This window comes from Rhinolophus ferrumequinum, chromosome 9 (assembly GCF_004115265.2).
Source record: "Rhinolophus ferrumequinum isolate MPI-CBG mRhiFer1 chromosome 9, mRhiFer1_v1.p, whole genome shotgun sequence".
Classification (NCBI taxonomy): Eukaryota; Metazoa; Chordata; class Mammalia; order Chiroptera; family Rhinolophidae; genus Rhinolophus; species Rhinolophus ferrumequinum.
Window position 1 is genome coordinate 63,989,624 of NC_046292.1, and position 13,414 is coordinate 64,003,037.

Sequence of the window (13,414 nt, forward strand, 5' to 3'; positions counted from 1 at the left end):
TAAAAGTAGGACAAGCTACAATTAAATACTATAAAGGCAAAATATACACATCCTTAAAACCACAGAAGCGCTCAGATAAGCCTCTTTCAAAAGTGAACTGATGGTCTAGCCTCCTTCCTAAATGACTTGTACCCATGGTTGATGAAGGGAAGTTGCTCTCTGTCAAGAATTGTCAATCTAATAAAAAATTTGATAGAATATCACTGTTTTGCACCTTAATGATGTAATGACTCTAATAATGGATATAGGCCAAAACTGCCAATGGCTACTAACATCACAAAGAGTGAAAGACAATCTGATGGTATATGGCCTCTCTGATCGAGCACACACCACTACCTATGAAGTATTCCTAACCAAAAAATGAACCCGCGGGCCGGACTGGTGGCTCCGGCGGTTAGAGCTCCATGCTCCTAACTCAAAGGCTGCCGGTTCGATTCCAACATGGGCCAGTGCCAGATGGCTCAGTTGGTTGGAACGCAGGTTCTCAACCACAAGGTTGCCAGTACAACTCCCGCAAGGGATGGTGGGCTGCGCCCCCTGCAACTAGCAACAGCAACTGGACCTGGAGTTGAGCTGCGCCCTCCACAACTAAGATTGAAAGGACAACAACTTGACTTGGAAAAAAGGCCTGGAAGTACACGCTGTTCCCCAATAAAGTCCTGTTTAAAAAAAAAAAAAAAAAATGAACCCGAGTCTGATGAGCCTCAAGAGCTAATTACCAATTTCCAGGAATTACAGAGAACAGAAGAGCACATTAAATAACACCATGGGAGTACAATAACAAAATCCAAACTATGGGGCGGGGAAGGTCAGAAGATCCAGTTTCTTCAACTTATTAGCAATGTATGGACTTTACTTAGAGCCTGATTTAAACAAATTTCTGTTTAAAAATAATTATGACCCAATCAGGGAGGTCTGAATGCTGACTAGATATTTGATGATACTGAAAAACTGTAATTTTAGTTGTAATTAAAAAACAGTTCTTTATCCTTTAGACGTAAATACTGAAGTACTGATAAAATGATATGCAATCAGAGATTTGTTTCAAAATAATTGAGGAAAGAGATTGGGGATGTAGAAAAACGAAGATGAGCTTTGGGTTTATAATTGTGGAAACTAGGTGATGCGTACATGGGGGATTGTTATACTAGTGCCTCTACTTCTGTACATGTCTGAAATTTTCCATAATATATTTTTTTTATTTTAAAAGGAGTCAGACTTTTAAAATATATCCTGGCAACTGTTTAAAGTAACACAACTCTGACGGCAGCCAAATGGTTTACACTGCAGGAATGGCAAGAGAATATTGGAATCTAGATCCAAGAACTTTAATCCCAATCCAAATCTCAGGTGGTATAATGGATTTGAAATCAGATTGAACTGGTTCAAATCCTAACTTGATCCATCATGCCCCAAAAATCGCTTATCATGGTCAGCTCTTGTTCATCTTTGCCAATTCCAAATAATCATTCCTTCTTTCTAAAAATCCAGTTTAAAAAAAAAAAATACATGGCATTAAGCTATCCCACCTGCTGCCTCTGCTTTTTGTAGTCATCTATCAACTTCCCCTTCATTCATTCTACCATCTGCTTCACTATCTCTGTGCCATTTTTCTTGTCATCATTCTTGGTGATTTCATTATTCACAAAAAGGGTCCTCATACCCTGGCTTATTATTTCCTTGAACTCCTCTTTTCCTCCACTCATCTCAACCACCCAATTCCAGAGTCATACATTAGACTTTCTCATAACCAATAACTGCGAACTCTCCAGACACTGGTTCTTATTTTCCAGCTCACTCCCTCCAGCACCCAAACTCCAACAACACTTTGATCCCGCTATCCCTCCAGTCTGTTACTGCCCCTCTGTCCTTTCTTCCATGTTTTCCAGTTTAGATTGCAGGGTCCTCATAGACTCATTCCCTTGGATGCATCCTCAAGTGTCTTGTCCCTCTTTCCCATTGTCCTACGCACTGGCCATAACCTCAGCTCTGGTTCAGACTAACTTTCCCCACATAGTTTGCATGGACACGTGGGCGGCTTAATGTGCATGGAGAAAAACACATCACAAACTTCCAGTGGTCCCTTAGTGCTGCCCGACTACGGCACTAAATTTCCTTAGCCCGCTCATTCTCGTCTTTCTCAACTTTTGGAGACCACCACCCACTCCTCACTCTCAATTATAATTTTTCTTTTTATTACACTGAGATAACAGCAAATTCAGGAGAGAACTTCCTCATCCTTCCACCACCAAACCTACCAGCTGGCATTATTTGTTCTCTGACATTCCACCTCCCCTCACTCTTACAATAGATGAGCTGACCTATCCCTACCTGAGGCCAACTCTCTGCCTGGCTACCTCCCTCCCCTCCAACCTGTCATTGCCCTCCAGTCATATGGCTGCCTGGTTCCTCCAACACGCCAAACACAGTCCTGTCTCCCAGCCTTCACATCTGCTTTTCCCTCTGCCTGAAATGGTTTCTGCATGACTTCCTCCCTCCATCAGGTCTCACTTCAAATGTTACCTCCTCAGAGAGCCCTTCCCTGACCTCCCTATCTAAAAGGATACCCCTGACACTTCTGCTTATTTTGAAGTATATTTCTTCACTGTACTTACTACTGTTTAATATTATATTAGATGTCTATTTATTTGTTTATGGGACACCACCACCACTTTGGTCTGAGATTAAATCCCATAACCTCACCTTGTAAAATAGTTCTGGCATGTATAGGTACTCCATACATATTTGTATGTACGTGAATGAATGTGATTTTCATGCCCAAGAGCAAATGTATGTTTCCATTTCCTCTGTGGTAAAATCAGTTTGCTATTGTTTTATGGGATATTAATAACAGGATTAAAAGAAGTAACAGACAATGTAGATGAATCTTGAAAACTATGCTAAGTGAAAGAAGCAAGACACAAAGGCCACATATTGTATGATTACATTTGTATGAACTATCCAGAATAAGCAAATGCATAGACACAGGAAGTAGATTAGTGGTTACCAGGGGCTGGGGGAAGGAGAGAATAAGGACTGATTGCTAAAGGGTATGGGTTTCTTTGTTTTTTTCCTTTCTTTCTTTTGGGGTGATGAGAATGTTCTAGAATTAGACTGTGGTGATGGTTGCACAGTCTTGTAAATATACTAGAATCCACTGAATTGTACAATTTAAAAAATGGTAAATTTTATGGTAAGCAAATTATATCTCAATATTTTTTAAAAAGGAACACTATTTTTTTTTTACCTTTTATCTTTAGCTCTACTTCCAGCTAATATTCATGAAAAAAATCTCAATGAAAAAGAAAATGTTTTAAGAGAAACTTTAAGAGAGGGTTGGAGATGCAAATAAAAACAACTTGAAAGCTGTTTCACTAGGCAATTGCTGTCAGAAATCCTTTCACATACCACATCCTAATTTTTCAATAGAGCTTTCTATTTGAACTCTACGTGTGCCACAAATAGATACCAGTGGCTTCTTAAAGTTGACTTTTCTCTGTCAATTACCAAATGAATTTAAACAAAAAGACTTTTCTGACCCCCCTCAACCTCTCACTATTAAGAAAACAGAAACAAAAGCATTTTTAGCATTTAGAAATAACAACTTTCTTTCATTTCCTAACGAAAACTTGTCAGTTCCTTTATGTAAATAAAACCAAAAAGCATTACTTACACTTATAAGCAAGAAACTACTGAGGAAATCCATAATTACACTGAAAGAGATAAGTAAACACATCTTTAGCCTTTTGTATTCTTTTACTGGAGGGTTTTCTCTAAGGAACAGGGTAAGGAGATACGTATTACCTAACATGTTGGAAAAGCAGGGAACCAACCACCTTAGGGGAAAAACAAACCAAAAGCTTCCTCATAACTTCTCTCCTGATTAATATCATCTTCTGATTATTCAATTATATGTAAAAAGAGAACTCCAGATAAGCACTTATTTATTAACTATTTCAGGTAATCTAGAAAAGAATGTTGGACTCTTCTTACTATATAAAACCAGCTATTCTCCCCAAGATCATTTTTATTAGAGTACTTATAACTATTAATACTTCTTTAGTTTTACTTTAGAAAAAAATCTCAATTTTATTCCAGTTGCTATTTTAAATTGTAATACACCAATCAATTATGACACATACAAGAAAGAGGGAAGTAGTATAGGCAAGGCCAGAAATGTCCATTCAGTATAAAAATGGCAGATTCCAAGAAACACGTTCAAGTGGTGTTACAGACTGAATATTTGTGTCTGCCCAAATTTAACATGTTAAAGCCCCAATATGACGGTATCTGGAGATGGGGCTCTCGGAAGGTAATTAAGTTATGAGGGTGGAGCCCTGGCCTGACGGAATTAGTGTCCTTATAAGAAGAGATGCCAGGCAGCTTGATCCCTTAGTTAAGATAAGAGCCTTTATCGACATGATGATAAACAGAGTCATTATCGACACTGTGATGCTCAACAGAGGGGTCAGAACCCTATGAAAGCTCCGTCATTGCTCTGAAAGAAACTAAAGAAGACCTTCATGCAAAGACAGCTTGATCTCACATATCTACAAGAGTCCAAACTCAGTGCCTACTGGGATCAGGCAGGTCCTGCTAATGAGTGTAACAGCCCAGGAGGGCAACCAGAGAAGGGGGAAGCCATGTAGTCATGGTTATTCAGGCCTGAGGAGGATCCAAGCCCAGTTTTCCAAGCTTCTTACACAAATCCCTTCATTTTTAATAGCATTTTTTATCTGATGAAAAGGATAATTTCTTTAAAATCAAAGATAACTTGAAAATATAGAAAAGCAAAAATAAGTGGGATAAAATCTCATATAACTTCTCCCCCCACCCCCACACACATAAACCCACTACTATTAAAGTGGAGTTCAACCTCACATAAAGGATAGTTGTTGCTGGGAAACTATGATTTTCAACATTTCAACAATATCATTAGTAGTATTAAAATAATATTCTGGTAGTAGAGAACAATTACCTTAGAGTGTGATGTTTGATTATAAATGTTGACATGGTATTTGCTAGTGTGTTTGATCTAACATGTCTGAGGGAGTAAAAAGTAAAAACTTATTTTACAATAAGAATTTTCAATGACCCAATAGGGAATGTCATTTCTACCAGAATGTCTGTGAAATTACATTGAAAAAAAAGTTTTTCTTTAAATGCAGAAGAATTTCATTAATCCAAACACTTTTTTTTTTTTTTACTATACACACCAGTTGGCAACTGCATAATTACATACCTAAAGGTTGTCCAAATAAAAAGGGAACAAAGCTCCTAAACAAAGTTCAATGCATAAGTCAAGACTGCCTGGAGGTATGAGAAGTTTTATGTCTCTGTTTACCCCAGGAGTAAATTAAATAAATGCATATTTAATAAGTGAATCACTGTTATATTTGGTTCATGTACTATAGGCAGGGAGAAGCAAGAGAATTCTTGCTCAGAAGTTAATAACGAAAACTGAACGTACACAGGTCCAGGTAGTTCCTCCTAGACTTCGTCATGACAAATACAGTAAAACATCTGCAAAGCCAAAAGACAAACAAGCGTTTTGGATAAAATGCATGCTCTATCTCTTAATTATAAAACATGGACAGAAGCCATGCAGCACCAATTCGAGGACTCTGGAAAGTAAATAGTAGCAGGTGGATTGGGGAAGACCAGAATTCAAAGGACCACCAAACTGGTGGTGAGTTTACCTTGTTATCTCCCCAGTATCCCTTGACTTGAATGCAGTGCAGCCTCACATCTGGAAGTGGCCACTGGGGCCCCCAAAAGAGAGAGCTCCAGGAGAAGCCCTCTCTAGTCTCTCTCGTGAAAGAGGAAGGGAACTCCTAATGCTCATAGAAAGTGCAGAGTCCTGCAGTGGTGATGGTGGAGCTAACACTCTAAGGGAGGAAAACCTTTCTCTGATTGGTGGAGCTATGCGCCCAAGGGGGCGGGACAACCCCTCCCCCCTCATTGTCTTTTTCCTTTTTTTTTCATCCTTCTGCTGCTTGGCGTTGGAGGTAAGCACAATCATAGAAGTATGCAGCAGAGAGAGGTAACTAACATCTCAGCTTGGTGACCTAAGCTGAGCACCAGGGAACTGAAAAGAACTTGAAAGTACTTTTCAGTACGTTGGCACAGTCGTGCCATGAACTGACTGGATGTTTATGTCTCCCCCAAATTCATATGTTGAAACATAACCCCCGGTGTGATGGTATTAGGATGTGGAGCCTTTAGGTGATAATTAGGTCACGACAGTGGATCCCTCATGAATGGGATTAGTGTCCCTAAAAAAGAGTCTCCAGAGAGCTCCCTCGCCCCTGCCCTTCCACCATGCAAGGATACACAGAAAGAAGACAGCCATCTATGAACCAGGAAGTGGGCCCTCATCAGACACCAAGTCTGTTAGTGCCTTGACCTTACACTTCGCAGTCTCCAGAACTGTGAGAAATGAACTGTTGTTTAAGGCCCCCAGCCTATGGTATTCCTGTTATAGCAGCTCGAACAGACTAAGACAGATTGTTTATGAACTCCTGGAGTCGCCAATAAGTTATGTGTATATGCATCTGATCCTGACTAGCACCAATGATTTTGAGAACTGAACTAACAAATACACCACCACCCATGTCCCAGCTGACTACCCGATAACCCATATATGGGACAAATCTGAACAGTGCTGCAAAGGCTTGAAGACCTGAGCTGACATTGAACCACAGCCCATAGAAAATGGGTTGAAACTTGCAGCCTTGACCCAGTCAGTTCAATAGTCTATTAAAAAAAAAAAAATCGATATTCTCTGTAGGGTTTAAATAAGACCCAGAGTCATAATATCCAATATGTCCAGGATGCAATCCAAAATGACTCAGGTTACAAAGAACTAGGAAAATTTCAACTTGTATGGGAAAATCAATAGACGTCAATACCATGGTGACAGAGATGTTAGAATTATCTGACAAAGACTTTAAAACAGCTATTAAAGAAATTCTTAAACAATTACAAACACTCTTAAAACAGATGGAAAAATGGAAAGATTCAGCAAATAAATAGAACCAAGCAGAAATTTTAGAAATGAAAAAATACAATGGTCAAAATAAAAAACTTCACTGGGTAGGCTCAAAAGATTGGAGATGACAGAGAAAGAATCGTGTGTACTTGAAGATATATCGATAGGAATTTTCCAAGTTGAGCAACAGAGAAAAAAGATTTTTAGAAAAGTGAACAGAGCCTCAGGGGCCTGTGAGTTAATAACAGAAGATCTAAGATTCACATCTTCAGAGTCCCAGGAGAGGAGAGTGTGGTGCTAAAAAAATATTTGCTGATGTAATGACTAAAAACATGACAAAAAACATAAACAGAGAGAGTTAAGAAATTCAGCTAACTCCAAACAAAGCCAAAGAAATCCATGCCCAGACGTCATAATCAGTCTGCTGAAAACAACAAAGGAAAAATTCTTAAAAGCAGCCAGGGAAAAATTATGCACCTATCATCACACAATGATTCAAGTGACAGCAGATTTCTCATCGAGCCATGGAGATCAGAAAACAGTGGCACATGGTTTTCAAATGTAGAAAGAACTGTTAATTCAGATGTCTGTATATACATACCTAGGTATCCTTTAGGAATAAAGGTGAAATAAAAATATTCCCAGGTGAAGGAAAATTAAGATAATTCATTGCCAATAGACTTGCTCTAAAAAAATTTTTTTTTAAGTTCTTCAGACAGAAGAGAAATGATGCCACAAAGAAACTTCAGAGTTTCTTTAAAAAGGAAGAGTATTCATTCCATTTACATTTAATTAAATGATTTCTATATTTGAATTTAGGTTTACCATTTTATTACTTGTTTTCTGTGTGTTCCCTCTGTTTTCCTTTTTCTCTCTTCTTTTAGGTTTTTGAACGTTCTTTAGTATTCCATTCTAAATTATCTATAGTGACTTTGACTCTCCTTGTATAGATTTTTTTTATAGTTGGTTTCTCTAGGGATATAATTTTCACAGTCCACTTAAAATCAGTATTTTACCATTTCAAGTGGAATGTAGAAATATATATATATATATATTCTCTTACCCTCTCCTTTTATAATTGTCTTATCTCTTACATCTACATATGTTGAAACCCCATCAGAAAATGTTATAATTTTTGCTTTCAACCATCAACTATATTTTGAAGAATTTAAGAGGAAAAGAATAATCTATTATATTTACCTAGACATACACCATTTCTGTTGCCTCTTCATTCCTTCAATGAAAACATCCAGAAAAATGAAGCGGATGTTTTCCCCTCAGCAAGGCTGAGTTGGTTACCAACTGCTGAGAGTCCAGTCTGCCTCCCCACTAGCTAGTGGAACAGCATGAGCAAAGGCACAGAGGTGGGAAAGTACAGAGTGTACTCGGAAATAGCAAGGGATCTGTTTCAGTAAGAATGTGGGGTTAGCTGCTGGGTAAAAAGGAAGAGGGAGAAAAGGTTTAAGATCCTATCATAAGAAATGTCTGAGGCAAGGCTGGGTATGCAGAGAAGTGAGGGCTTTTTCCCCAAATGGAAATCACAACGAAGTAAGTAGCAGTTACTGCCAAGACCTGTCAAAGCTGAAGGGAAGCAAAGATTTCCTTCCCTAGCATTATGTTAACAAAAGAATGAGCCAAACTATAAACTAGTTCTCTGAGCAAACATTCCAAAACTGCTCTTGGAGAAACACAAGGAACTCGGTATGCTCAAGGACCCAAGAAAAAGTGTGAATGAGGTCAGTTACAGGTCAAGACAGAATGGAAGGGGAATTAGGAAGATGAGTTATCACTGAAGAGGCTACCAGAAATCTCCTTTTGGGAAGATGTGGAGCAGGTATTCATCAACATCAGTAAGAAGATTCACAGTAAGTGCAAAGGCTGAAATTGAACTCATAATTTAATGAAAGGTTTTTAGAAAAAACAAAGGATTTCTCTCCAAATACTTAAACATCCTAGAAATATAAAATTCTGTCCTGGAAATACCATTATGACACATAGAAATAGATACTTTCACCAAAAATTATCTCCTGCACCCTTTAGAGAGACAGACATTTCTGCATCAATACAAATACGAAAGGTCAGTAATGATTTCTGATTATCTGTGGCCAGAGAAAAGAAAAGGAATTATATTGTTCTGTGTCCTTTGAAAGACTAGCAATGGACCAAAGCTACTTACTTGGTTCATTTAATATATCCTCTGAGCATGATAAATTGATTTCAGAAATATAGGTTTGGTCATGGGGATGTAAAGTAAAGCATAGGGAATATGGTCAATAATATGGTAATAATGATGTATAGTGTCAGGTAGGTACTAGACTTATCGGGGAAATCACTTTGTAAGTTATATAAATGTCTAACCAATATGCTGCACACCTGAAATTAATATAATATTGAATGTCAACTGTAACTGAAAAATTTTTTAAATTATAAAAAAAGGAATATATATATACACATATATACATATATACACACATGTATATGTATATACATATATATGTATATATACACATGTGTATATATACATATATATGTATATATGTGTGTATATATATATATACGTGTGTGTGTGTGTGTGTGTGTGTGTGTGTGTGTATGTATGTATATATATGGGTTTTGTTCTACTGGCGTAGTACAATGCCCCAAACAATGCTTTAGACTTAAGGGGCTGTCGTTTCATTTTTGACTAGTGACAGAATTTTGGTGTAGAAAGTTGTTTGATTTAATCGTGATATCCACTGCCACACAAGATTTTAAATGTAGAGCTCTTTCCTGAATTTTAACAGTTTTAGCACTTTTTCATATCTCCACATCTTTGCATGTGACCCTTGACTCCGAAAACCTCCCTCCTACACATTCACCTGACTTAAGCCTTCAGGGTCTTATTGCTCATAGAATATATTCCAAACTTTCTTCCTCAGGTGATAAAGGCCTGTGCTACGTGGCTTCTGCCAGCCTTTCCATCCTCACCTCATACCACTCTCCCCCTCCCCCTCCAGTCATACTGGCCACCTTTCTGTTTCTCTGACTTGCAAACCATTTCCTGCTCAGGAACATTGCACAAGAATTCCTCTTTGCAGAGAACACATGGCTGGCTCTGGCTCATCCTTCAGGTCTCAGCTCAAATGTCACTGCAACAAAAACTCTCTGGTCATAACAGATATCACAAACCATAATTATCTTTTTAATTGATATATTTTATTTGTTTACTGTCTACCTTCCTGATGAGGATGTAAGCTCCATGGGAGCAGGGAACAAGCACAAATAGAAACCAAATTATTCTCCAAGTTTCAGCTCAAATATTATTTTTTCTATTCTCGGAGATGTCATGTGGTCAATAGTTGGGGAATAAATGAGTGAGTGAATGAATGAATGAATGAATGAAAAAAATGAATTAGGAGTGAAGCAAAAGGCAGTGGTCTTAACAGAAATATAAATCAGACTGAGACCGAGAAAAAAAGGATTTCTGGAATAGGGACAACACTGCAGGAAATCTGTGATGTGAATACTATGGTCTCATTTCTGAACCTTGTAGTTATTTGTTGTAGGCTAAATCAGCAGGGTACCTATTGGTTCAGGTTGTTACAAAATAAATTTCAAAGCTGTTCACTTAATATTAAAATTGTGTCAAGTTTTTAAATCTGAAAACCAGACAATACTTGCCACCTACCTCCATCACAGACCTAATATGGGAGCAAATAATTGAAAAGTTCTTCCAGCTTGAATAAGAGCCTCTAAATAATAATATCTTCAAAAAGACTGTCTTAAAAAAAAAGCAGGGGTAAATAAGTCATTGTTTGACATTGAATCGTTAACTATTTCTACCACAGGGAATCCAGTTCTATTAAAGTATATCTCTAAAGGAGAAGGTACCTTGCTATACGTATTCAATGTTCAATATTTTAAAAATAACTTGTAAATATAACTTCTATTTTTGCTTTATAGAATAGTAACATTAATAAGGAAGATAATGCTTTAATAGTTTATATCATTCGTAGAAATAAACTGAGATTGCAGTATAGAATGAGCCAGTTGTTATTCTCTCCCCTTCAGAAGAAGAACGCTATCCTGATAAGGGCTTTCGTTAATAGAAAGTGCTGACTTCCAATGGACTCACCAAAGAAGCTGAGCCCAGCCTCCACCCGGGACTCTCCTTAGATACCCAGTGAAGAAGATTCAGCTGGCTCTCAAGCTGTCTCAGAAGTACTAGCAAAGAACCTTAGTAACTTGATGCTCAATCCATACTAAATTCCCTTCCCTTCTACCAGGATGTTCACCCCAACAGCAGGAGAGAGGAAAGAACTGACAGGATCTCAGACTGGTTCTGGGTCAAGGCACACTCTACAGGACGAGACATGGAGTAAGGACATTGGCAACTGCTCTGAAAGAAAGGATGCAAAGAATGTTACAAGTTATTACATCCCGCACCCTGTCTCTGCTTCAAAAAGACCTGCAGGAGAGGAACATTGAGATTGAATCATGATTCAGAAGATTTAGATGTAGTTGTCATTATTGCCTATACATGGAGATCTTTCTGATAATATTAACATGGAGAATAATTATGACATGGAGTTCATTGAGCCATGAACCTTATTCTGTTACTGTTTTATTTCTTCCTAGTAATTTTAGGATCATTATGCAGCAGCTTGGGAAAGCTACTGTATGCTAGGATAGACTATATGCCAATATTTTGATAACCTAGGATATAAGTTCTGTGATGTCTTCTTTCTTGCATCTCTTCATGTCTGCTTTGATACCAGCAACTTCTAAGGAATCTATGTAGTTTGCATTTGAATGACTTCAATATACTTCAGTTCCACTTTTTTATTTGACCCAAAGAAGCACTAATAGATCTTGAGTATTGCCTGTGTGTTTCCGAAGCCTGAAGTCAGTAAGACGAAATCCAACATCAAGAATTAGAAGCAAGTAACTTGTGTAGAAGGAATGTAAAATAGCAAACATTGGGTGGTTTGGCTAGAGCATAATTAAGGCAGGGTGCATTAACTAGATTCTCTGGTTTTCAAAATTTTGAATTGTAACAAATTTTTTTTTGATGTGCTGTTTCAATTGTTCGTAGCAAATCAATATGTGTATAGGGGCATAAAATTTGAGGCATATTTGAGTACCTCTAAAAAAAAGAAAGGGCTAACTGCTGGAGATATTAAAAATATATATTGTTTGTTGAGTGGAAATCCTAATCTCTCTTCTAATTACTTTTTCCCTCCAAATAATCTGTCAATGGCCTTCATAATAACTTACATTTTTCATAACACTTGAATTTGTTACCCAATCTATCTCCATTTTAGAAATAAAAGAGCAAATCTTAGCTAGAGATTTATTTTCCAATCATGAATATCAAAGATCCCTCCTGTTTTAGAGTTTTGTGTTTGTTGTTTTGTTTTGTTTTGTTTTACAAATTGAAAACAGTTCTCTGAGCTATCAAGAAAACACTACAAATTGAAATCTTTTTTAATGGAAGCATTAAGATCATAAGTTACGTTAGGCAGAGCCATCTCTAAATCATCTAAAAATCATCTCAAATATGTAAATCACAGTCCCCAGGAACAGAACACTTGAGCTCAGCTGAAAGGGCATCCATCAAGTGCACGTGTTGGTTTGTTGTTTTAGAGCTGCTGTTGAGAGCTGCGGTTATAGGAAGGGACTTGTTCCCATTGGCTGCTATAAATAAAATTTGAATCATTGTATCATCTCTTAAGGGGGATTTATAGAAATACCAGGCATAGTTTCAAGTATAGCAATTCCTACAAGTACATCTCTAAATATATGTCTTAGAATTGTTGCTAAGCCAGGTAATAAGGGGCATTCCCACTTTTGCTAAGGCATATTTGTGTGACAGATTAGACCCTGTTTAGGCACTTATTTACAGGTCAAAGCCTGCAGGCCTTGAAAGAAGAAAGTAGGGAGTTCACCTAGCCAGGCCTCAAGCTCCTAGGCAGCTGTGTAATCCCACTGAACCTGTTTGGCAGCTTGCTCAGTCACTGCTGCAGCTTGCAGATAAGACCCTCTTGGAAAGCCTGATAGCCGTTGTCAATAAGGAAACTGCAGAGAGCAACTGGAAATTTCCAAAGAATCAAAACAGATTCTCTGATTTGAAAAAGTGTTGATACCCAGTCATTACAGAGAGCCCTTTGAATAAGATTTTTGTTAAGGAAAGAGAGATGACAATTCTTTGCTTATTTAAGTTGTATGCAAATCTCAAACTTATCTTGATCATAAACAACCATTGTTTGTTTACCTGTTGTATCACTGAAGCAAAATGAGTCAGGATAGCCATAGAAACAAGACTCACGTTAGAGTTCCGCTGCTCTTTCAGCAACGGGTTGGAAAATGTTATACACACATGACTGAAATTTCACAACTTCCCAATTAGATAGGTATTACAGGTCCCATTTTTGACATTAGCAT